Raw genomic sequence first — 27,594 nt, forward strand, 5'->3', positions numbered from 1 at the left:
CACCTAAAACACCATTAGAGAATTGGTTGTTTTAGCTTGACTTATCAATAGGTTTTCCATCCCCTATTTTGGCGTCTACATTATACCAAGGTTTCTAACCACAGGTTGGTTAGGGGTTGAGGTCCATTCCATTAGAACTTGAACTTAATTAAGATCCGGGCTAATATAATACGGGTTTAGGAGCAGGTCGTCCTAGGTTCATATCATTTGGTATCAGAGCTAAATTTTGTTCAGGTTTGATCTATCCTTATTTTTTTTATTTGTTTTGTGTTATTCTGCAATTTTAGCATTAGGTTAAGGTTACATCCATCCCATACACGTTCTGCATCTTAAAAAAAAAAAAAAAAATTCATTCCTAGTTGAATTAGGTCTCCTAGTTTTATCGTATTTTTGCTTCTTAGTCTGTTGGTTGTTCTTCATCACTGTTCTTGTTAATTTTGGTTTTTGTTGACTTTTCTTTGCTGTTTTAGTCTTAAATATTTGCATTCATATATTAAAAAAAAAAAAAAAAACAGATTGCGGCAACATTTAAAAAAAAAAAAAAAACTGCACATTTGTGTTTATTTGGAGGTCACGGGTTTGGTGTTTGTTTTGGAGTTGGAATTGCAATTTTGGTAATTATTCTTGCTACTGCAGTTGTTTATGTTCTGTGAGTGAAAAAAAAAAAAGAGGTAAAGCCGAATAAAAAAAAAAAAAAGAAGAAAAAATATTTCGGTTTGTTGGAGTTTGATTTGTTTGCTGGAAATTTGTTGGAGCTGCTGGTTTTTTTTTTTATTATTTATTCAATATTTGAGTTGCTGGAGAATTATTGTTGCTGCTGGATATTTGGATTTTGGGTGCTTAAATTATTTGGATTAAAATTAGATAAAGGAATTGATACAAAACTTGAATTACAAGAACAACAACCAACAACTATTCTATATTTTTGTTCTCTTTGATTTTTGTTTTTATTTGAATTTTTTTTTCTGGAATTTTATTCTTGAACTCATAATCTCCTACCATCTGGTGCAGTTTTCAAAAATTCCAACGTTTTCCCATTATTTTGTGTTTTCTTGTCTTGAAAGCCGAAAAATTAGGATTTGTTGGATTCTTTTGGCATTGCCTACTTTTTGCTTACTGTTTGTTGATAAGTTTAATTAAAACATACTAGTGATCTAATTGCTGTTTTGTGGCTGTTTTAATTAGAACTTTGAGATAACTTATTGAGTGGAAAAGGCAAGAGTGTGTGAGCTTAAAAGAGGGAAAAAGCCGAAACTAGTGTGCAAACACGAGTGTCGAGACCTTGTTTGAGTGAAACACGTGAGGGAGTGAATATTGTGAGGATTTATTTTATTTTTACAGTATTTTACTAACATGGCAGATTCTAGAATAAGAATAGGGGATCCACCCTTGAGGATCAATGAGGAGGAGTCCGTAGCATTCCATGGAGACCAAGTGGACATGAGAGCTGTTTTGGAGTCAATACAGCGGGTTAGTGCTCAAGTTGAGCATGTGAATCAAAGGATGGGAAGGCTAGAAGGTTCTCAAGGAATTCCGAACACAAGAAATAGGCAAGAATTCCATGGAGGATGAGACCGAGGACGAGGAGGTCGCGAGAGACACAGAGAGGAATTCAATGAGAAGCCATTCGGTGGAGACTTTGAGGAAGGTATGGACGAAACTTTTGCTGTCCAAGATAGAGCTGGCCATGGAAGATATAGGAGGGAAGAAACAGATGGCAATCTTAGCAATATCAGGATCAACATCCCACCATTCATGGGAAAAAGTGACCCCGAAGCATATTTGGAGTGGGAAGAAAAGATGGAGATGATATTTGACCGCCATAATTATTCAGAGGCTAAGAAGGTGAAATTGGTAGCAATGGAGTTTGGCGATTATGCACTCTAATGGTGGACCAATGAGCAAAACACCCGAAGGAGAGTTGGTGATGACTTGATTACTACATGGCGACAAATGAAAGGAGCCATGAGGAAGCAATTCGTACCATCACACTATCATAGGTTGCTGCATCAAAGACTTCAATCTTTATCTCAAGGACATGGATCCGTGGAGGATTATTACAAGGAGATGGAGATGCTTATGATGAGATTGAACTTGAATGAAGATAGGGAAGCAACTATGGTAAGGTTTCTAGGTGGTTTGAATCGTGAAATAGTCAATCAACTAGAATTGCAACAATATGTGGAATTGGAGGAGCTGTTGCATGTGGCTATTAAATTAGAGCATCAATTCAAGAGGAGGGGTGTAAGATCATGGTTTGGAGGTGTTTCCAACAGTGGAAGGTCCAATTCAAGTGGCTGGAGGAACAATCCCATCTATGAAAGCAAGCCAAAGCTGAAAGTCAAAGAAGAAAGTTCAAACTGGTCAAGGAAGGAGACTAGAATCAAATCTGTCCAAGCACCAAAGAATGAGTTAAAATTAGATCCTAAACCTTTTAGAACTCATGATGTTGTGTGTTTTAAGTGCCAGGGAGGAGGACACATTGCTAGCCAATGCCCGAATAGAAGAATCATGGTGTTAAAGGGCAATGACGAGCTAGAATCGGAAAGTGAAGAAAGTGAGGATGAAGCCAAACAAGAGAAGGACTTGGAGGATGAACCTGAAACCTTGAAAGCATCCAATGCTGAATTAAACTTGCTTTTTAGGAGAGTACTTGCTGCATACAAAGATGAGGATGAAATTCAAAGAGAGAATATCTTCCACACCCGATGTCAAATTCAAGGTAAGATTTGTTGTATGATTATTGATAGTGGAAGTTGTACAAATGTAATTAGTAACATTGTAGTTGATAAATTAGGCTTAATAACTATTAAACATCCAGAACCTTATAGATTACAATGGCTTAATGATAGTGGTGAAATAAAAGTGAATAAACAAGCCAAAGTAAAATTTAATATAGGTAGATATGAGGATGTAGTTTTATGTGATATTGTACCCATGATTGCTGGACATATATTATTAGTTAGACCATGGCAATTTGATAAAGATGCTGCTCATTTTGGTTGAGAAAATAGTATTGTTTTCAGGTTTAAAGGGAAGAAGGTCAAGCTGGAACCATTATCTCCTAAAGAAACCTTTACTGGTCATGATTTATAAAGAAAATTATTTTAATGATCAAACTAACTTTGAAGAACTTGAATTGCCAAGTTCAATGATTTCTCTTTTGAAGGAATTTGGAGATGTCTTCCCAAATGAAATTCCAAGTGGACTACCATCCAATCAAGAGGGAAAAGGTGAGCTTACTATCCAAGGTAAGTCTTCTAATACTCAGGTTGTGTGGAAAGATTTTAATAAAACCAAGAGTGAAAAATTTGGTGCAAAAGCCGAGAGTGAGGAAGGTGAGATGGCATTGAGTGAGAAAGGAAAAGGAAGACAAGAAAGGAAGAATATAAATTTTTATCTTAGCTTTGGTGATGTTAATAAAGTAATTATGAATAAGAAATCATTGCTGACCATGAATTTTAAAGATACTTATTTAAAGATGTCTTTATTGCATAGAACTTTATCTGCATTGTTGAGAGCTTTACTTAGTGGCAATTTGAAAATTTGGGAAATATTGTTTGCTAATTTTAAAAAGTGTAATTTTTACCATAATGAGCATGTATTTCTAGATTTTGTTGTAATAGTGTTTGACCCAGGAGAATTGGCTTGGTTGCACTTACAAAAGGAAAGGTTTCCTAAACAAAGAAAGTCAAAGCTCATGCTACCTATGGATGGACTTTTTCAAGTTTTGGAGCCGAATAACAAGAATGCCTACAAGCAAAAAATCTCAGCCAACGGCCACCGCACGCGCCGCCGTCGGCGACGGTTGCCGGTGACCGTGGCGGCTCACCGGAAGTTACTGTTCCGGCGAGTGCCCAGTCGAACCGCCGGTCCTTCTCCACTGTGTTCGACCTCCTGAACCCGAATCCAACATCCTTTTCTGCCAATTCATGATGGTTTGGGAGAATTGAGGAGTCAAAACCCGAAAGCTTTCCGGCGAGATTCCGGCCACCTCAGGTCCGATCACCGGAAAGTAAGACCGAATCCGTGATCCTCATCACTCGAGCTTCGATTCGGTATATAACTCGTAACTTTTAGTTGTCGTTGTGTTCGCTCCCCGGGTACCCATTTGGGAATTACCTGAATAAAATATTAATATATTTGGTTGGTATACTGTGGATGTTTTAGGTGCGCGTACGAGTAGTGGAGTTGATCCTGCGGAGGATCTTAGCAGATTTATGCGCTTAAGGTGAGTGACCCACCTTCAAAAATATTTTGGGCAATTAATTATGTTTAATTGGTATTTAAATTATGCTCATGTGGTACAATTTAACTGTGGTTTTATTGTGATTTAATTTATTTATTATGCATGAGCAAAGTATATTTTGGTAATAATCGTACGTGGTTTTAAGTATTATTTTCGAGCATAATTGGATTAAATATTTTATGAAAATATTTGTTTAAATTTTATAAATTATGCCCGCGGTATTTTTATTGTTGAACCTTGTAGTTCGAGAAAAATTATGGTTTTATTTGTTATCGATGTTTCGTACCGATTTGTTAAATAAAAATATGTGGGATGGTAAGTGTGAAAATTTAATATATTTTCCAGGGTAATTTTGGAAAATGGTACGGTTGGTTTAATAATTATTTTAGACGCACTTATACAGTATTGGTGTTCTGGTGTATGGACACGTGGTTTAGCGCGCAAGTATTATGTGGGTTAGCGCGCAAGTATTATTTCTCCAGTAGTTGCTATTGGACCGTGGCCAGGCAAGTTTGTTATTGGCCACAGCCGCCCCCCTCCTTGGCCGGGATGATGGTTCAGCAGCGGTACTGTCGGGACGCCGAAGTGCCGTTTGCAAGTTTCTCTCTTTAATCTCCCCGCCAGTCGGTGCTCAGGACGCTGGGTATCGGAGGGCATCATCGGTATATGGTGTGATGCGTCAAGTGTAATTTTCAAATAAAGTTTCAAACCCCCAAAGGTGTTCAAAAATTATTTATTATAATTTATTGCATTTTAATTATATATTGGGGTATTTATTTATTTACTGTTTCTCAAATGGTTTGATCCCTTGGTTTTCGGGAAGTACGAATATTGGATTTTGTGAAATTGTTTTAAAAAGGGAACATTTCCAACGGAGTGATTAGTGAGAGTTTTGGGGAAAAAATTATCATTTCCAACTGTTATTATTTAATTATTAATTGTTGGTATTAATTCAATTCCCTTATTGTATTATTATTATTATTATTATTATTATCATTAAAAGTGTTCAGTAGTTAGGGTCACTCATTGAGATGATTAGCATCTCACGTTTTTAAGTTCCGTTCCCTTAGGTGCAAGAGGTGGTAGACGTTTTTCCGGAGCGAACCAATTTTCCGCTGCTATCGTGTTTCGAGAAGTACCTTTGTACTCATTCATTTCAGTGTATTATTTCTTTCATCTTTGTTGTATTTCTGTTGACTAGCACTTCATAAAGCTCTGTATACTATTTGGACACTTATGTTTTATTTATGCACTGGGCTGCTGTTATTGTTGTGAAGTGCTGTAATTTGTGGAACAATTTGTAGTTGTGCGGGAGGAATAAGGGGGTGATTATAGGAGTGTGTTTTCAGTGCAGGTAATTTTTGGTAAGTCCTACCCTTAGGGGAGGTGCTGCCGGATTTTCCGTTGGAAGGTTCGGTGGTATTTCCCTGGGATCAGGGCTTGTCTAGGGTTCCGGGGAGGAATTCTGGACGGGTCCTGACAGGAAGCATATTTGATCTGTAGGAAGCATGAAATCATGAACCAAAGGGAAAAGTTTCTAGTAGTCCTCGACTTCTGACCACTTAGTACTCCTTCCATTCTCTAATCGACATGTGCATTTTTTTCTCCACATTAGAAATGTTGTCCTTTCCTCTCTATCTATAATGTTTTTTATCGTTTCCATATCTTGCCTTCTCTAAAACACAGTTCCCTTTTCAATTGTCAGGTATGGATTTACAATTGCAATAAACAAACAGCACAGGCTGGAAATAACAAAGAAAGAAAAGAAGAAAAAAAAGAAAGAAAAGAAGAAAAATATTAAAAAAAAAATAGTTTGAAAATTTGTGGTGTAACAGCTTTAAGATGACAAAAGAAATGCTCTTTGGCATTTAAAGATCCTCTTGTCTTCTATTTTGCGGTGAAAGAAGTTGTGCATGGCATAACTCATGACAACGGGAAATGGTTAGTTTCAATATGGCAAAAGAACAATGAAACCTTATGTCTTCTATAGTTGATGGGCGAACAAAATTCTTGTGACTACATTTGTCTCGCACTTGATCTGTGTTAGAGAAGAATATAAATGAAATGAAAGTCCACCTTCCATCAACTTAAGCTTTTGAAATAAGTGGTATTTCAACATGGTATCAGAGCCAGAGATCCAAGATGTCCTGAGTTCAAAACTCAACAAGTCCACCCAAAAAAAAAAAAGAAGAAAAAAGTAAGGACCCAGAGGAAAGCCCAAAAGAGGAAGGCCTACATTTGAGGGGGAGTGTTAGAGAAAAATATAAATGAAATGAAAGCCCACCTTCCATCAGCTTAAGCTTTTAGGATAAGTGGTATTTCAACAATCTACATGATTTGCACGTTCAGGGGAGAAAGCAATGGCTGGCCAACCTGAGAGTTGTGCCAAAAGTAACATGACTTTGACATCAAACAAAGCTTTACAACCACAATACCTACTTTACGATAAATACAAAAGCTCATATATATATATATATATATATATCAAGGTCGCATTTTCCTTTTCTTTGGCAAATCAACCTCAGGATTTGACTGTCCATCACCACAACTCAACAGTGTTTTTTTAGTTCCCTTATTGGTGGACCACCATTTACGTGCTTATTTCTCTACGTCAATCAAACCATTACAATGCTCAACAAGATTTCCCATTCTAGGCCTTTGTAAAAGAAGATGTGAACATAACTTGCTGATCCAAAGCATGGAGTAATCGAATCCATTGGACTGGGCTGTTAACAGCCGTAGAGAAAGAAAGAAAGAAATAGTTCTTTTCCAATCCTTCTTGCCTGATGATGGAACCGAGAGAGAATTATTTCCATCCACTGATTTCATTGCACTTGGAGTATTATATAAGAGGCCTTAAGTTTTGCAATTGGCATCGACACGGCCAGAAAAAAAGATCAACGAGCTCACAAGGCACCAATGCACATACCTATATATATATATATATATATCTAAATACTTCAAGTAGCCAAACACCGAAAAGAGATGGTGTAGATTTTTCAGCTCGTACTATTTCAAAAATAGAGCAGAACTTTTTAACAATGGCTTGAATAGTATTTGCACTGGTTAGGCATCATTTCTAACATTGATTTATTTATTTATTTATTTTTTGGAAGAAATTCCACTAACCTAGTAAAATGTGAGTGTACAAAAGGTATAAAAAAATGAAAATAAGGTATAAATATAAATAAAGTTTCATAAGAAGAAAGAATTGAAATAAATTATAAAGTTTCAGACATTAATGGAGCAAGTCTTGCATTTTGACAGCATCTTTCTAACATTCTTCACTCTATTATTCATAGTAGTAGTACTTAGCTTGAGTGCTCACCAAGGCTTGCATTTTAATAGCATCCTTTTTGCATTCTTCACTCTATTGTTCATAGTAACAGTACTTAGTTTGAGTGCTCGCCAGGGTTGCATTTGACAGCATCCTTCTTATATTCTTCACTCTATTGTTCATAGTAGTAATACTCAGTTTGAGTACTCGCCATGGCCAATATATGTGTCTGGCCTTGCATCTGTTTCGGTCTCGGCTCTCTGTGTTCAGATCCATTTAAGATCCCTCACCGGAACCCTAGATAAGCCCTGATCCCAGAGAAACACCACTGAATCTTCTAAAGAAAATCCGGCAGCATCTCTCCTAAGGGTAGTACTTACTACAAAATTTCTTGCACAGAAAAGACACTTCTAACAATATCTCCTTATTCCTCCCACCTTACTACAATTTATTTCCATAAGTTTGTAGGACTTCAAATAATTTACAGGGAACCAGTGCATAATTAAATAATTAAATGTCCAAAATAGCATATAAAGCTTTATAAAGATACAACTAAGTATGAAATTTAATACAACAAAAGATGAAAGAAATAATACAAGATAGAGAGGAAAAGAAAGAAAGGCTTCTTGGACTTCTAGCAATGAACAAAGACGCCGAGCTCGCCTCCAGATGATCAACGTCTACTAACCTAAGTCTAGGGGAACAAAGTTTAAATATATGAGATGCTAACCGTCTCAATGAGTGACCCAATCTACTAAACAATTCTAATAGTAATAATAAAATAAATAGATAATAATTCGTTGAAAATAATATTTTCCCTCAAAACCCTCACCATTCACTCCGTTGGAAAGGTTCCCCTTTTCAAAACATTTTCGCAAAATCCAATAATTGTATAGCCCAAAAATTGAGAATAATCAATTGAATAAATTGATAATAAAATAGAATAAACTAAAGATCCAAATTTATGATGAGAAATAAAAATAATTTTTAATAACAATTATTAAATTGTAACACATTGTCATAAATAGAATAAAACAAATCACAATGAAATTCACATCAGAAATAAGCAAGGGAAGATTAAATAAATAAAATGCAATAATTAAATGCACATAAAATACAAATGATAATTTAGATTCAAAGTTTATGTTGGATACACTTTAAACACCATTTTAAATCATTAAATCAATTTAAATGGTAAAATCATGGTGAAATGCATTTTTAAAAAATATCAATTAAATACTTGTTGAAAGACATCATTAAATACATTTTAAATACAATTTACAAATATTTTGTTTCGAAAATCATATCGAGAATATCCTAACGCACCATACTATATACCAGTGATGTCTGACGGTGCCCAGCGTCCCAAAGCACTGTTTGACGGGGAAGTTAAGAGAGAACCTGCATCCGGTCACGGTGGTGTCCCACCGGGCCGATGCTATTAAGAGTCACCTGGCTATGGAGGGGGTGGCTGATGCTCACTGTGCATTATACCCTGCTAGCCCTCAGGTCCAATAGTCTGATCATGCATGCTAATCATATCCATGTAATACAGTACAGAACACCAGTACTGTATGAGTGCATCTAAAAATCATAAATCATTATATTTTTAAAAATCAAAATCTCATAAATTCCACTTTCAAATCCGTTGGTTCACATCACCTTTAAACTCATAATATTTTCACATTTATTTTAAATCATCCTCATAAATCCATCGAGTTCAAATCCATCAACTTCCAAATCCATCAATTTGAACATATGAATTTTCCAATGGCATAAGGTCAAGCCTTTACTATTTCAATGCATAAATATTTTTGGAACATAATAATTTAAATCAATATTTTTCTCAAATTTTCAAAATTTATTTAAAACAAAGATATTCTTAAAATCACGTAAAAATCATGCGTAGTTAAATCCCACAATTCATCGATGCATAATGAATTTAAAAGAGATAGTTTCTTTCAAATCCAAAGAATCAATCCATACCACATAAATCCATATATAATTAAATTCATAAAATTATGCACAGTAAATTTAATAATAAACATAACAATAATTAAAAGAATTTAAAACCACAATTCCTTTAAATTCCCAAATATTTTTTGCACCAAACCATATACTAGAAATGATCAAAAATTGGCAATATAATTCTATATAGAAACTCTCTTAATATCAAATACATAAAACATATTTTCAAATACTTAATTATGCAATAATCCAACAAACAAATTCAATAATTATTAAATTAAATTCCAAATTCATAAAATTCATAAAATAAAAATATTCCTTAATGCAAAAGTAATTATAATTCATTCAATTTTGGCATCAAAATCCCAAATAAGAATTTACTAAATATTTAACACATAAGATATGATTTTCAAATATTCAATTAATACAAAATATTCATAATTTAATGCCCGAAAATCAATTTGAAGGTGGGTGTAACATCCCACATCGGTTGGAGAGAGGCACGAAGCAGTCTTTATAAGGCTGTGGATACCTCTCCCTTCAAGACGCGTTTTGACAAAACCTTGAGGCTAGAGGGGGAGAGAGGGAGTGAACCCTGGGCCAAAGAGGACAATATCTTGATGCGGGTGGTACTGGGCTGTTACAGTGGTATCAGAGCCGGACCTGGATCGGTGTGCCAGCGAGGACGCTGGGCCCCAAGGGGGGACCCGGATCGGTGTGCTAGCGAGGACGCTGGGCCCCAAGGGGGGCGGACTGTAACAGCCCAGTACCACCTGCATCAAGATATTGTCCTCTTTGGCCCAGGGTTCACTCCTTCTTTCCCCCTTAGCCTCAAGGTTTTGTCAAAACGCGTCTTGAAGGGATTGGTTACTAGAGCTTGAACTCCCTAAGGCTCGAGTTAGTTGAGAGACAAGTTGCCTAAGGCTCGACGATTGGGAGCCGTGAATTTCAATGGAAGCCAAGGCCCAGCTGCAGCCATGAATTGGCTATCCAACATGGAGAAAATCGTAGAAGAGGGGATACAGTGTCCTTACGAAGATATGGTGAGGATCTCTGGTTTCATGTTAGAAGGAGACGCCCAGAAGTGGTGGAAAGTAGAAAAGACTCGTAGAAGGCATACATGGGATCAGTTTAAGGTTGCCTTCACTACCGAATATTGCCCTCCTGCCTACCGTGAGGCAAGAAGGAGAGAGTCTGAGGAGCTGCGACAGGGGAACATGACTGTGTCCGAGTACGAGAGAAAGTTTTGGGAACTATCTGAATTCTGCATGCACATGATTCCCGATGACCATGTAAAGAAGGTGAGGTTCATAGATGGCTTGAGCGAGAACATAGCCTTCACCCTTGCTGGATCAGTACATCCACTTATCAGTCCGCCAGGGATGCAGCGCTGGAGTTAGAGAGGCAGGTGGAGATGCGCAAACCCTCAAGCCATAGATCATTCGAAGGTTCATATAGTGGGGCACCTAGTCAAGGTGCGTCCAAGAAGAGCCATAGTTCAGGCTCATCGGGTAGTGGTGGATCGAGCCCACGAGGCAGATTTCAGCGGAGAGGCAGTTATTGTATGCCCCAGACAGCTCGCCATTCGATTAGTGGGGATACAAGCTCGTATCAGCAGTCACACTTTAGTCCTACGCGGACTTGTCCAATTTGCAAGAGGAAGCATTCCGGGCAGTGCCAAATGGATGGTATATGTTTTTGGTGTGGGCAGCCAGGCCACATAAGGAGGGAGTGCCCTTATGGTAGTGGCAGTATGCTAGGGGCAGGTCGGCGAGCACAACATACTGGTGTATTTCAGGGTCAGAGTTCCTAGGGGAGTCAAGCAGTAGGAGGTTCTTCGGGATCGGCCCAACCGTTTGCAAGATTGAGTCGAGGTAGAGGAAGGAAGCCCTAGCAGACAGGTCAAGGTCGAGTGTTTGCTATGACGCAGCAGGAAGCCCGAGCCACACCCGACGTTGTTACAGGTACTTTGAATATTTTTGGTAATGATGCACGTATGCTTATAGATCCGGGAGCAACACATTCGTTCATCTCAAAGGAATTTGTCATTCGGGTCGGTATGACCCCTACTCCTTTAGGATGTCTATTAGAAATAGCCACTCCTGTAGGAGAATCCTTGTGGCCTAGTCAGTTGATCAAGGAGTGTTTCTTTTGCATCGAAGATCAAGTGATGGAAGCGGACTTGATCTTGTTGGATCTATCCGGACTTGATGTAATCTTGGGCATGGATTGGTTGGCAAGGAACCATGCTTCCATAGATTGTTTTAGCAAAGAAGTTACATTTAGGAGGCCAGGTTTGCCTGAAGTGGTATTCCGTGGGGAAGTTGGGAGGCCTTTGCCGAGATTAATATCTACCCTCACCGCCAAGAAGCTACTGAATAAGGGTTGCCAAGGGTATTTAGCTCATGTGATAGATACCTGAGTAAGTGGGGTCAAATTGGAAGACATGCTAAGGTCTTGTGTTATGCAATTTCACGGTAGTTGGGATGAACAATTGCCATTGATAGAATTTGTCTATAACAACAGTTATCAGGCTAGTATTGGGATGTCCCCGTATGAGGCCTTATATGGGAGACAGTGTCGGACACCTCTGTGCTGGAGTGAAGTAGGAGAAGAGAGACTCCTTGCAACGAATAATGCGGTTGGATCTGAGTATTTACGGATGACCTTGGACAAGGTGAAGATCATTAAGGATCGGATGAAGGTTGCCCAAGATCGACAAAAGAGTTATGTCGATGTGCGTAGGAAGGATTTGGAATTCAAAGTAGGAGATTGGGTATTCCTAAAGTTATCTCCATGGAAAGGAGTAGTACGCTTTGTCGACGAGGTAAGTTGGGTCCTCATTATATTGGGCCTTACGAGATTACGGAGAGGATTGGCCCCGTGGCTTATAGATTAGCATTATCGGAAGAGCTAGCCCGAGTGCACAACGTATTTCATGTTTCGATGCTACAGAAATATATTGCAGACCCATCACACGTACTCGAGACTCCTGACATAGAATTAAGGGAAGATCTTTCGTATGTAGAGCAACCAGTGAAGATTTTGGATCGCGAGGAGCGGGTGCTACGTAACAAGACTATTCCTTTAGTTAAAGTTTTATGGCAGAATCATTTAATTGAAGAAGCAACGTGGGAGCCCAAAGCGCAGATGCGTGATCAGTATCCCTACCTGTTCTAGTGACGTGCGGAATTTCGAGCAAAACAAGTCGAGGTGTAAACTGTCCAAAAGGTGTCAGGAGTTGACTTTTTATCGTTGTAGAATTTTGTTTTGACTTTTATATGGTTGTAAAGTACTTGTCGATATAAGTTCATAGACTAGCGGCACGCTTAAATTGGACATCTGGTTAAAAAGTTATGGACGTGTGAAGTTTTCCAGATACTGTAATATTTTATTATATCTGGCTTAAGTGCACAGTGACACCATGTGTCGACACCTGAGTGGTCCACGTGGGTGAACAGTGTCACCCACGGTGGCTTTTATTTGGCAAAACGACGGGGGAGGAGAGAGAAAGAGAGAGAGAGAGGAGAGAGAGAGGGAGAGAGAAAATCACCGGCCACCGGAGTTGTCAAAATTTTCGACTGATTCTTGCTACACGCGTCGGCTAGACAGGAGCACCTCCCCATTCCCAGCCAAACCCCAAAATTTCACGGCCAACCGACCGGCGATACGCCCGAATCGGGGCTTTTTCCGGCGGCAGTGTCGATTCCTTCAACCGCCGAAATCTCCACATTCCGGCCTCCATTCTTGTCACCGCCTGTACCATTGAGACCCTCTCCCTTCAAGCTACAAAACCTCCAAAAATCTCGACCATCTGCCACCGGACGTGCCGTCGGCGGCGACAGTTGCCGATGACCTAGACGGCTCGCTGGAGAAATCCCTGTTTCGGCGAGTACCCAGTCCCGTCTCCAGTCCCTCTCCACTAATTCCGACCCCCTAAATCCGAATCTGATGTCCTTTTCCTCCAATCCACGACGGTTTGAGAGAATCGAAGAGTTGAATCCCGAAAGCTTTCCGGCGAGATTCCGGCCACCTCAGGTCCGATCTCCGAGAAGTAAGACAGGATCCGTGATCCTTGTCACTCAAGCTTCGATTCGGTATATTACTCATCAATTTTGGTTGTCGTATGTGTTCGCTCCCTGGGTACCCATTTGGGTGTTACCCGATTAAAATATTAATATAATTGGTTTGGTGTGTTGTGGATGTTTTAGGTGCACGTGTGGGTAGTGGAGTTAATCCTGTGGAGGATCTTGATTGATATATGTGCTTAAGGTGAGTGACCCACCTTTAAAAATATTTTGGGATAATTAATTATATTTATTTGGTGTTAAATTGATATCTAGAATTATGCTTATGTGGTGGAAATTTAATTATAATTGTGGAAAAATATTATTTTATAAGTACGTATATGTTTGCTGGTGCTAAACGGAATTTTGGGTTATTAAGAAATCCCCGATTTTTATTATTGTGATTTAATTGTATTTATTACACATGGGCAAGGTATTTTCAATAATAAATCGTATCTGGATTTTAATATTATTTTTGGGCATAATTGGTTAAATATTTTAAGGAAATTATTTGTTTAAATTGGTGGTTTTAAATTTGATAATTATGCCCATGGAATATTATTTGTTGAACCTCGCGTTACAAGAAAAATTATTTGTATATCGTTATCGATGGTTTCGTATCGGAAATGTTAAAGGAAAATGTGGGATGGTGAATTTGAAAACTGGTATATTTCCCATGGTGATTTTTGGAAAATCGGTACGGTAATAATTAATTTAATAATTATTTTAGACGCACTCATACAGTATTGGTGTTCTGGTTGTATATGTGGTTAGCGCGCAAGTTATTATGTCTCCCGTGAGTTGCCATTGGACCGAGGGCAGGCAAGTTTTATATAGTGCACATAGCCGCCCCCCTCCGTGGCCGGAATGACGGTTTCAGCAGCGGCGTTGTCGGGACGCCGAAGCATCGTATGCAAGTTTCTCTCTTTAATCTCTCTGCCAGTCGGTGCTCGGGACGTTGGGTATCGGAGGGCATCACTGGTATATGGTGTGGTGCGTCAAGTATAAATTTTCGGATAGAAATTTCAAACCCCAAAGTGTTCAAAAATTGTTTATTATATTTTATTACATTTTATTTATATTTGGGGTATTTATCTATTGTTTATTAAATTAATTGATCCCTTGGTTTTTGGGAAATACAAATAACGGATTTTGTGAAAATGTTTTAAAAAGGGAACATTTCCAATGGAGTTAATAGTGAGGGTTTTAAGAGAAATTATTACTTTCAATTGTTTATTATTTATTTATCTATTTAATTGTTGGTATTAATTAATTTCCTTCATTTGTTATATTATTAATATTAAAAGTGTTCAATAGATAGGGCCACTCACTGAGATGATTAGCATCTCACGTTTTTAAATTCCGTTCCTTTGGGTGCAAGGGGTGGTAGACGTTCATCTGGAGCGAACCAAATCTCCATCGCTGTCTTAGTCCGAGAAGTACCTTTGTCTTCATTTATTTCAATTGTAATATTTCTTTCATCCTTGTTGTATTCTATGCTTAATAGTACTTCATGAAGCTCTGTATACTTTCTCGGACATTTATGTATTAATTATGCATTGGATTACTGTTATTCATTTGGAGTGCTGTAAATTTGTGGAATCAATTTGTAGTATTGTGGGAGGAATAAGGGGATGAATATAGAAGTGTGTTTTCAGTGCAGGAAATTTGTGGTAAGTCCAACCCTTAGGGGAGGTTCTGCCGGATTTTCCATTGGAGGGTCCGGTAGGGTTTCCCTGGGATCAGGGCTTGACTAGGATTCCGATGAGGAATTTTGGACGGGTCCTGACAGTGGGTCATTATCTCGAGTACTTAATTCAATCAAGATTCTCCATAGGATTGATATTACAATCCACACATGCTCCTAAAATATCAACATTACACAAAATCGATTAAATTAGTATTTTAATTAGGTAAATTATACACTATTACCCGGAGGATTTAACACAAACGATATCCAAAATTCGCAAACGACATACTGAATCGAAGCTTATGACTCGAGGATCATGAATTGAGTCTTACCTCCTGGAGATTGGATCCGTGGTGGCCGGAATCTCGTCGAAAATATCTCGGGTTTAATGTGCTCAAATCTCACAATCCATCAAGAGTTGAGGGAAAAGGACATCAGAAATGGATTCAAGGTGCTCGAATTAGTGGGGAAGGGTAGGAGGTGTCGTCGGAAACTCACCAGAGATGGGTTTTCTGGCGAGCCACCGTGGTCACCGAATTCTGCCACTGCCTGCGTCGTGTCCAGTGGCCATTGGCAGTGAAAATTGGCGGGAAGATAGAACTGGTGATGGGCAATCCAACGAGACCGGCGGTGAGGCAAACAAAGGTCTGGTTTAGGAGGAATCCATGGTGGAAGGTAGCAGGACCCCCGCCGAAAATCGCCCCTATTCAGGCGCATCAGCGGTCGGTTGGCCTTGAAATTTTAGGGATTGTCCAGTTTTCAAGTAGGCTTAAAGGTGGTCTAGTGCCTATACTGTTATGGTGGTTGGATGGCAGTCAGATGGTGATGGCCGGTGGTGGTTTCTCTCACCTTATTCTCTCTCCTCTTTCACTCTCCTCCCTCCCATGCCCCACCACCCATTTTGGCCAATTAAAATGCCACCACTGGGTGCCGCTATGCACTCACGGGATTGGCTGAAAACTTGATACGTGGCGACATTGTTCACATACACATAGATCAATGAATAGTAACCACTGTCTCGAATAAACTTCTCGTGTCCGTAACTTTCAAACCACATATCCAAATTAGGTGTGCTGTTAGTTTACGAACTCGTATCGATGAGTACTTCACAATCATATATGAGTCAAAGCTCAATTATATAGGAATAAAAAGTCAACTTCAGCACTTTCGGATAGTTCGGATCTCAACTTGTTTTGCTCATAACTTTCAAACCGTAGCTTTGTTTTCAACGTGCTACTAGTCTACGGACTCATGTCGATGCGTACTTCTCAATGGTGCCTCAGTCAATCTAGAATTTTATCCAAATCAAAAAGTCAAAGTTGGGCCCTCTTGGTCAATGATGATAAAATCCGATCAACCTCGATCAACGTGCAAAAATTCCAATATAATTTGGGACAGGGTGTTACACTCTGCTTCTTCTAATTATTTTGATAGCTCTTCTACCCCCTTGCAGAGTCCTGCAGCTGTGTTGTCGGCCAGTTTTAAGGACTTGTTTGCTGCTGCCTGGGCAGACATGGCAGCAGACGTAAGTTCTTCTTCTTCATTTAATTTGTGATTTGACATGTCCAAAGCAGTCTTTGTTTTCTCTAGTTCTTGGTTGAGAATTGCAACCTAATAAAACAGAAATGTGAGAAACCAATGTTTGAGAATCGGTACAAAATATGTGAGGAAAAATGTCAAAAAAGAAAAGCAAAAGACAATAAGATTATATACACATATGTGTGTCTGTAATTAATAGACCCAAATCAAAGAGGGGTAAATTTTTTTACCACTTTGTCACGTTCTTCAATCTCACATTTCCCAGCTTTAACTTCTTCTTCACAAGCTTCCCTTAATCTCGCAAACTCTGCTTCAGTTTCTTTTATTTTCATTAGGAGTTCCTCAACCTTACATTCATAAAATGAGGGAACAAGTAAGAAAGAAACAGAGTAGTGGAATGCAGGGTAAGCAACCATAGCATTTCCTATCAAATGAGATGGCTACATTTTGTGCCAACTTTTTCTCTCTATCTTCCAACTCCTTGATATATAGCATGTTTTCAGCAATATCTTGAGCTTGTTTCTCTATAAGACTTTGTAGGCGCTCAGTGTTTGACCTGTCAAAGAGTCGGCAATTAAGTAACAAAAAACCACTCAAAATGTACTCAAGTATAACTAGGTTCAATGTAGCAGGTTTTTGCACTTAGGGAGCTTTATCACATTTCAATCTTATCATTATTTTACCCATTCTATAAAGTAACATCTTTTCTTCCTCTTTTTTACTTTTTTTTTTAATATTAAAATAGTTTGTCATAATTGAGTGATCATAGTTTGATAATGAAATACCTAGAATCTTCCAAAGATCTCCTCAGTTGAGTGATTTCAATGTTTAAATTCTTCATTATCCTCTCCACAGTTGATGCTTGATAAGAACAATTACAAATAAAAGAACAATGGTCAGAGATTTGCTATTTGCCGAAACAAACTAAAACAAATAGACATATATAAGAGCATCAAAGCAAAAGTAAACGTTAATGACTTACTGACAAACTAACAAATTTACTATAAAAATTTCTTTTTTTTTTTTTAACCAAAAGAAGAGTTGCTATTCATCACTAGTTAGAAACAAAATTGTAAATTGCAATATAAAAGTTCATTCCAAGAGCAATTTAAAGCACTCTTTCCTTTTACCAAAATTAGCTTAAACAACAAAATTGGTACAAGCAAAAAAGGAAAAGAAGCAGAACATACCAGGCTTACAGCCTCCCTTTCACCCTCACAACTATCTAACTTAGTCCTAACACTCTCAAACCCAACTTTCTGCAATCTGCAAAATTACCACCCTTTTCTGCTCAATGTTCCCCTTCAACCTGCTAAAGCTCTTCTCCACAGCCTCCATCTCTACCAAAGCAATCTTAAGCAAACTATAAATATTCCTATATATTCTCTTCTGTCAAACTCAACACATTGTTCTCCAATCCCCTTTTCTTCTTCTTTGTTGATTCTTTATACTCATTCACTTTCAATTCAGCCACTTTTGTAAGCTTTGTGACCGCCATTAACTCCTCTGAAACCACCTTCAATTCTCCATCCGATTCCAATCCATCACTCTTTTTTGTATAATTTTCAATCTGTTCTTCATCCACAATGTTATTGATGACCTTAACCAATTTCTCCTCTATCAAACGGAGTGATTTCAAGAGTTTTAGCAAAAACCCATCACATTTTTCCTTTGCAGATTCCAAGCTTTTCATTCTTTCTCTATAAATTTCCACTTCTTTCTCATTTTTTTGGGTGCATATTCTAAGTTTTTGATTTTCTCCCTATAACTTTCCACCTTTTTCTCAATTTTTTCCTTCGTAGATTCGAAGCTTTTGATTCTCTCTTTATAAGTTTCCGCTTCTTTCTCATTTTGTTCCTTCTCAGATTCTAGGCTTTATATTCTTTTTTCACTTTCTTTCTTTGTGTATTCCAAGCTTTCAATTCTCTCTTTACTTTTTTTCTTTGCAAATTCCAAGCTTTTGACTCTCTTTCTATAAATCTTACTCTGGTTCTTTCCCACCCAATTAACAAATAAAAAAAAAATTAATCATCAATGAAGAATTTCACCAGTCTATTAATGGATATATTATTTTCTTATTATGTATAGTAATATATATTATTTGTTTTTTTTAGCTAGTTTAATTAATTATCAATTTATATATTCAACTGGTTTTAAATAATTTAAAATATATATATATATATATATATATATATATATATATATATATATATATATATATATATATATATATATATATGTATATATTATCTTATACATTTAATACATTGGCCCGAGTTTAGACCAAACATTTTTATTTAATTAGTGAACTTATTTATTTAGGTAACATTTATTTATGGTGATTTTATTGTATATCTATTTTGTTTTATTTATGAAATATATATTATGATAATTTTGTTTTTTGGAAACACAAAAAGTTTTTTTTCTAGGGACTTATTAATTTTTTTAAACTTGATATATTGGAAGCAATCAAGCAATTATATCCATAAAACTTCTAATTAACTTTTTTGATAAACAGCGGAGCATATTAAGTTGACATAAACAAATTTCTTTCTTGAAAAAAAGAAAAAGAAGGGAAAGCAGTATTATAGTGCAATTTTTGAATAATTTCTGTTAACTTACTATATTTAGACCAATTTGTAATAATTTTGGAAATAAAGTATTGGGGTGTAAAAAAAATTGTGCAGGCCTCAAAACAAAATAATATAATTATCCCAAAATAAATATATAAATTGAATATTTATTTTTTTTAAGAAAAATTATTTAGGCCTTACTTTTTTTTTCTTGCTAAAATTTAGGCCTTACTCAATTCTTGCCTTAGGCCTCCAAACAGGTTGAGCCGCCCTAACACAAGCCAAGTTTCCTTGTCTTCCTTCTTTCACAAAGAATTTAAAAGTGAGTCCCTTATCTCTCTAGCTGTTATAGATAACTTTAAATAGGATATCCTTAACAAAGTTGGAGAGAAAGAGAGAGAGAGAGAGAGAGAGTGTGAGAGAGAGTTTTAGAACTACCTGTCAAAGAATTGTTGGGAAGGACAGGTATGCTGGGTACTTTGGCTTTGGCATGGGACCTTTTATCGCTCACTCTATATTTTTTTTGTTTTGGGTCAAAAGGAAATTATTGATAAAGTGGTGAAATAAAATACGCTGCAGCTTAGGCCGGTTTGTTGGGGTCCAATTTAATGGAAGATGTCACACCCCAAGTCTATATACTTAGAGTGTGACAAAAGTCATACTTATAACACTTAATAATACTTATAATGCAGAACATAAAAAGTATTCAAACGTCATTAATAAATAATATTTAAAAATATCTCCAAAGAAAATGAACAAAAATAAACTCCGGCACCCAAAAGGTCTTTCAAGCTAACTAATATAAAAATAAAAACAGCTAAACACCATTATCATATGCCAAATCCAGCTACCTTGAAACTATGGAGTACTTGAAACCATAACAATAAATAATGAGTATAAAACTCAGCAAGCTACTGGATTTTTTGTCAATACAAAAGGAAAAAAAAACAAACTTAAAAATGGTAATAAATAAATATTCCAAAACAATCTTTAACAACGTAAACATAATTTTTTTATAAACTCTAATTGTTAACTACCTAGTAGGACTTGGCATAACATATAAATACCCATCGGTAATCCGTATAAACTCGAGTGTAAGGTATTTAACAAGTGGGGAAAGATAAATTTTAAAAACAAACACTTATACCTAAAGATATAAGTCATACCCCCTACTGTGATCATTAGTAGGTCCTCCTACATGAAATAATACATCTAAACCCGAAGGTAAAGAATCATAAATTACTAGAGAAAATACCCTTACATGATTCATCTTAACACCCGAAAACATATCATAACGTATCACATAGATGCCTACTAAGTACCAATAACTAGAGCAAAAATACATATATCAATAATCCAATAATTTCTTTGTCCAATACATATATATTCCATAAAACATAAATTTATAGAAAAACATTAATAAATCAATAACGTAAGTACATATTTGCTATGGTTTCAGTTTTTAAAAAGTCCAGTAACTTACCTTGATCAGCAAAGTTCACAAAAGATTAACAACCTATGAATAATACCAATAGTCTTTTATCAGTATAAAACAGAACCATCATATACCATAAATATCTTATGTAAAAATCCCATAATCAAGCTCTTAAATTCAAACTAAATGAATAAGAGTTGATATCATAAGACCGTCATAGCTTAACCCTCAAATCTTAAAATCATAAGCTTAGAACAAGATCAAATCACCAAAAGCCAAATAAAAACCTATTAATCCATAAACAGTCTCTAAACAAGAAATTAATTCCTTATTCAAATGATATTATCTAAGTCTGAAAAATTATGGGGGTACTAAACACATGCATAAGTGACTGTGATTAAAACAATTTCATAAAATAATAATGAAAAACTATTCAAAACTCATTGAAAAATTAACAAAGAAATATTGAAACTATTAGATTTTCAGAAACCTTCGTTTAATGTTAAATTTGTTTGTCTTTCATGAAATTTTGTATCCATTTTAAATTTTGCAGATTAAAACTAGACACTCACATATACTCATATAAAATTTTAAAAGCCAAACAAAGGTTGAAAACATGGTCAAATTAAATTTAGTATCTAGTTGACAGAAACTTAAAATCAGCATTTCACAGGAATCCCGTCTACACAAAAATTCATTAAAAATAAAACACAATTTCAAAAGCAGTAAAATTTTACAGAGTTTAACTATATATAGTTAATTCGATATAAAAATTATTAGGTCAAATAACGATCAAAAACTATTTTAAATAGAATTTTATTCTTTACTAAATGGACCAGAAAATAAATTCAGACAACTACATATAGGTAACTCAGGAAATCACCACATGCAAAGTATAAGGAATTTGAAGCCAAATTTTTTTATAAAGTAATATTAGACATATATAGTATAAAGCATACAACTACTAATATAAAAATAATTTCTTTTGGATCTGTTTTGAAATTTTTACATACAAACCATATTGCAGTCGCACAGAAAAATCAGACAGAATGCATAAATTTAAAATTTCGTAAGAAATTGAAAACGGATCCAAATTGCTCCAAATAAATTTCTATTGATTTATAAACATGTATATTTTCATCCATAAAAATTTTAATGCCGAAAGAAACCTTTAAATATTTTAAATAAATTCACTCTGTACAGATATCAAATAAATTCCAGATTAGGGTTTCAACAATAACTCTTCAATTCAACCTTAATCGATGCTTCTATAACCCTAAAACATGTCAAATAATATCATATAACATAAAAGGATCAGAAAAAACCAAACTTGATCAATCTCAAAGATTTAGGATCTTCCTTCCCACGCTCCAAAACTTGATCAGAAATCGAAATCTCCAAAGATATTGAATCACTAACAATCTTAAATGAATACCAAAACCCTAAATTAAGATTGGAAGCCCTTAATGTTAACCCTAATAGCTTTTAGGGCTAGAAGAAAAAAAAGAAGAAAAAGAAGAAGAAGACTTACCTGATACCCTAGTGGCGCAAAGTTGAAAACAATGTAAAAGTAAAACGTATTTTTTTTCTTCCTTTTTATAAGACCAAAGATAGAGTAAATATCTTTTTTTTTTCAATTTCCTAATAAAATTGAAATATACTTATAACCAAACCTATTAGGATAAAAATCTATTTTTTTTCTTTTAAAATAAATAGTTATAAAATCTTTTTTTAAAAATATATATATATATATATATTACCCGTATATTACAGAAGAGCTTGCCTTGTTTATGATTCTAGGCACCAAATGAAATGTACATGAATTATACAAAAATCACGCAAACTAAAATTATCAAACAATAAAGATTCTAACCTTGTTTACGACTCCAGGCACCAAATGACAAAGTACACACAAACTAAAAATATCAAACAATAAAGCTCCTAACCTTTTTTATGTCTTTAGGTACCAAAATTAAAAGTACATAAATTAAATGAACCACGCAAAGTAAAATGGAAATTCAATGGCTATATCTATCTAGGAGGTGTATCAGGATCGTGTATGTGATTTACTTGATACAAAACAACCAGCAGTTTTTGTATTGGAAGATCCTCAAGGAAAAATCCAACTTAAAGGACTCTCTCGAGTAAGTTATTTGATGTTTCAATTCACAAATTGTAGAAGTTTGTTGGTATGGGCTTCTGTGGTCATTTTTATGAATTCCTTTGTATTCATTTCATTCTTAGGTTCCTGTGAAATCCATTTCAGAATTTCAAAAACTATATGCTAGTGGGTTTGGGCTCCTGTAAGCTAGCAAAAACTATAGCAAATGAACTTCCTCGTAGAGGGCACAAGGGCTTAATATTGCATGTATTAGCTCATAACAAAAATTCAAACACTTTTCTTATGGGAAAGATGAATTTTGTTGACTTGCAGGTTATATCTTTTTGCCATATCCCAATTAAATAAAATTTTTTGCACGTAGTTAAAAGAAATATTTTTTTATAATAACCCTTGTTTGTGTTGGATAATATGCAAAACGTATTCAAAATTGGAGACTTGGATAAAATAGAGGAGGGTAACGAAAGAGTGGACCCGAGACAATACAATTGAGAGGAAGATAATTAAGGCTCTCTCTTTCTACAAAATGGGGTCAAGTTTTACAACAAGCGTATATGCATATATATATATATATATATAGGAGAAGAGATGGTGGAATTCAAATTGAAATTGAATTCTCTTTTGGTGGAGTTCAAACTGAACTTGACTTCTCCTAAAGTGGTAGAGTTCAAATTGAATTTGTCTTCTCTTCCACTTAGTCAACAACAGCGGCTTAACGGATAAGGCTAATGATGCTTCCTTGCTTAAGTCATCCTCTCATCCTTTTGCAAGCACTTGGCTATGAAATTACAAATTATTATTATAATAATTATTATTTTATTTTTTAACACCCCCTCTTAATTTGTAATTTTGGTAGAGCTCTTGAAGTCTTCTAGCCTTTCTGTTGTTGTTGGCTTTGTAAAAATGTCTGCTAGTTGCTCAGTTGTGTTGACAAACTCAAGTCGAATTTCTTATTCTTCCACAAAATATTTGATGAAGTGATGTCGAATTTCTATGTGCTTTGTCCTGCTGTGGAACATTGGATTTTTTGTCATTGTTATTGCTGACATATTATCACATCTGATAATTGTTGGAGCAGTTTCTTTATGTTGCATATCTGATAAAATTCGTCTGAGCCATATTGCTTAACTTGCTGCATCTATAGCAGATATATATTCTACTTCTGCTGAAGATAATGCCACGGTCCTTTGCTTCTTTGATGACCAAGAAATTGGTTTTGTTCCTAAGCAAAATAAATATCCTAAGGTGCTTTTGCTGTCATCTACAGAACTTGCCCAGTCATTATCCGTATATCCAATGAGCTTGTTATCTGCTTCTTTGGCATACTTAATTCCAAGCTTTCTGGTACCTTGTAGATAGCGAAGGATTCTCTTTGCTGTAGCGTGGTGATTTTTACTTGGCTCGTGCATGAATCTGGAAACATAACTAACAGCAAAGACAATATCTGGCATGGTATTTGTTAGATAAATGAGGCATCCAACTAAACTTTTGTAGTTTTTTGCATCAACTTTCTCTGCGCTCTCATCCTTATGTAACTTCTCATTTAATGCCATTGGTGTAGATACTGATTTGCAGTTGTCCAGATGAAACCTTTTGAGAAGATCATTTAAATATTTTTCTTGAGAAATAAATATTTCTCCTTTTGCTTGTTGAACTTGGATGCCAAGAAAATATTTCATTAGGCCAAGATCTGTCATCTCATATTCTTTCATCATTGCATTTTTGAATTCTTCTATCATTTTTGGATTGGTTCCAATATAAATCAAATCATCAACGTATAAGCAGACAATGAGAATGTCTTGCATACCTTCTTTTTTAACATATAAGGAAGGCTGTGAGATTTCACATCGGTTGGAAAGGGGAACGAAGCATACCTTACAAGAGGGTGTGGATATCTTTCCCTTGAGAGGTTTTTTAAACCCGTGCATGTCAGGACACGTCCAAGATCCCTCACCAGAACCCTAGACAAGCCTTGATCCCAGGGAAACACCACTGAACCTTCCAACAGAAAATCCGGCAGTATCTTTCCTAAGGGTAGGACTTATCACAAAATTCCCTGCACATAAAACACACTCCAATAAACACCACCTTATTCCTCCCACCTTACTACAACTTGTTTTCACAAATTTACAGCACTCCAAGATAGTAACAGGGAATCAGTAAGCAATTAAACAAATATCTGTCCAATCCGTATACAGAGCATTATACAGATAAATATGAAATTAATACAATGATAGATGAAGCAATACAAGATGGAGAGGAAAAAGGGAGGAAATGCTTCTTGGACTTTCGGCAATGAACTGAGACATCGGGCTTGTCCCGGACGATCAACGTCTCCCAACCTGGGCCTAGGGGAACAGAATTTAAAAATATGAGAGGCTAATCATCTCAGTGAGTGACCCAATCTATTACACAGTTATAATATTAATAATATAACAATAAAAGAAACTTAATTAATCAATACCAAACAATTAAATAAATAATTATAATAAATATTTGAAATAATGATTTCTCTCAAAACTGATACGAACCTAGGACGACCTGCTCCTAAACCCGTATTATATTAGCCCGGATCTTTAATTAAGTTCAAGTTCTAATGGAATGGATCTCAACCCCTAACCAACCTGTGGTTAGAAACCTTGGTATAATGTAGACGCCACAATAGGGGATGGAAAACCTATTGATAAGTCAAGCTAAAACAACCAATTCTCTAATGGTGTTTTAGGTGTTCTCAAAGAACAAAGAGATAATTAATCTCACAAGTATTTTCTTAATCAAATCAAAGTTTTCAAGTTATCTTATTAATGAAAAATAAGCCTTTAAATAGGCTTTGAAAGAAACAACATAAAGCCTAAAAACCCTAGGAAAAACCGGCCACACAATGGAGAATCCTACCTTGGCCGAAACTTTCCTAATCCTAAACTAATTTGGATTAATTAATTCCTTTATTTTGAATTTAGGAATTAATTAATTTACAATGAAAATAATAAAATAAAAACTTTCCTAAACTTATTTATCCAGAAAATAAATAAATAAAACTTAAAAAGTAAAGGTAGTTTCCTAAAACAAAAAGTAGAATAAAATTAGGAAACTATAATACTAGCTTTTTGACTAATTTGACTTTGACTATTCTTTGACCAAATTAATCTCCAAATCAGCTTCAATATGCTTTGTAGGATGCCAAATAAGCTTATTGTGAAGTTCCCCACGTTGCCCTTGCTTGGAAGTATGAAAAAAGGCCAATACAGTAAAATACAGTAAAACCCGCGGAGAATACAGCAAATCCGGCCCTTTCCTTCTCCTTGTGCGCAAACCACCTTGTTGGTCGGCTTTGAAGCTGCTTTGGCTGGTTTCTATGACTCATCCTCCATATGAATTGAACCCATAAAGATGGGGTTCCAATTCATACAACCCGGCCTCTTTATTGTTACCAAAAACGTCACCCGACCCCGTTTTGGCTTCTATTGCTTGTATGAGTAACACAGGCCTTTGTTCTTTAGATATGGCCAACCCCTCTTGGCTGTGACTTATTCCTTGTATGAAGACAGCAAGATTGTCCTTGAACCTCTTGGCTTGGGCCCTAGTGATCGGCCCCACCTTCATTTGTATTGGGTCAGCACCCCAGCGGGTTGTTGGTCGAGCAGTCTCGGGTGGATTCGCATCATTCCCCTCCTCTTGAAAAGGATTTGTCCTCAAATCGAAGTCATCACCTGCAGCAAAAGGAGATAAATCAGCAACATTAAAAGAGGCACTAACATTATACTCACCAGGTAGATTAAGTTTGTAGGCATTGTCATTTATCCTCTCCAAAACTTGAAAAGGTCCATCACCCCTCGGCATGAGTTTTGATTTCCTTTGTTCGGGGAATCTTTCTTTCCTTAAGTGCAGCCACACCCAATCTCCAGGTTCAAACACCATTGATTTTCGGCCTTGATTAGCCACCATTGCATATTGCTCGGTCCTTCTCTCAATGTTTGCTCGAGTCTTCTCATGAATCTGCTTTACAAAATCAGCTTTTTGTTTTCCATCTAGATTAGCACGCTCACTTAAAGGCAAAGGTGTTAAATCTAATGGAGTCAAAGGATTAAAACCATAAACAATTTCAAATGGAGTAAATTTAGTTGCTGAATGTAAAGACCTATTATATGCAAATTCAACATGTGGCAAACATTCTTCCCAAGTCCTTAAATTTCTACTAATTAATGCTCTCAACAATGCAGACAAGGTTCTATTTACTACTTCGGTTTGTCCATCAGTTTGTGGATGACAAGTAGTTGAAAATAAAAGCTTAGTACCTAATTTAGCCCACAATATTTTCCAAAAATAGCTTAAGAACTTAGCATCCCTATCCGACACAATAGTTTTTGGCATTCCATGCAATCTCACAATTTCCTTGAAAAATAAATTAGCAATGTTGGATGCATCATCAGTTTTATTACATGCAATAAAATGTGCCATCTTAGAAAACCTATCTACTACAACAAATATTGAATCCTTACCTGTCCTTGACCTAGGCAACCCAAGAATAAAATCCATAGACAAATCTATCCAAGGATAGGTAGGAATCGGCAAAGGCTTATACAATCCATGCGGTTTCAATGTTGATTTTGTTTTTCGGCACTTCACACATCTTTCACAAATTCTCTCAACATCTCTTCTCATGTTAGGCCCATAAAA

General features: G+C 36.1%; 1 pseudogene; it reads right to left on the reverse strand.

The window, feature by feature from the left end:
• Positions 1–7,619: 7,619 nt before the first annotated feature.
• On the reverse strand, positions 7,620–24,470 carry LOC107423253 (uncharacterized protein At3g49055-like; annotated as a pseudogene).
• Positions 24,471–27,594: the final 3,124 nt, after the last annotated feature.

Source organism: Ziziphus jujuba, chromosome 8, assembly GCF_031755915.1.
Source record: "Ziziphus jujuba cultivar Dongzao chromosome 8, ASM3175591v1".
In the NCBI taxonomy this organism is placed as follows: Eukaryota; Viridiplantae; Streptophyta; class Magnoliopsida; order Rosales; family Rhamnaceae; genus Ziziphus; species Ziziphus jujuba.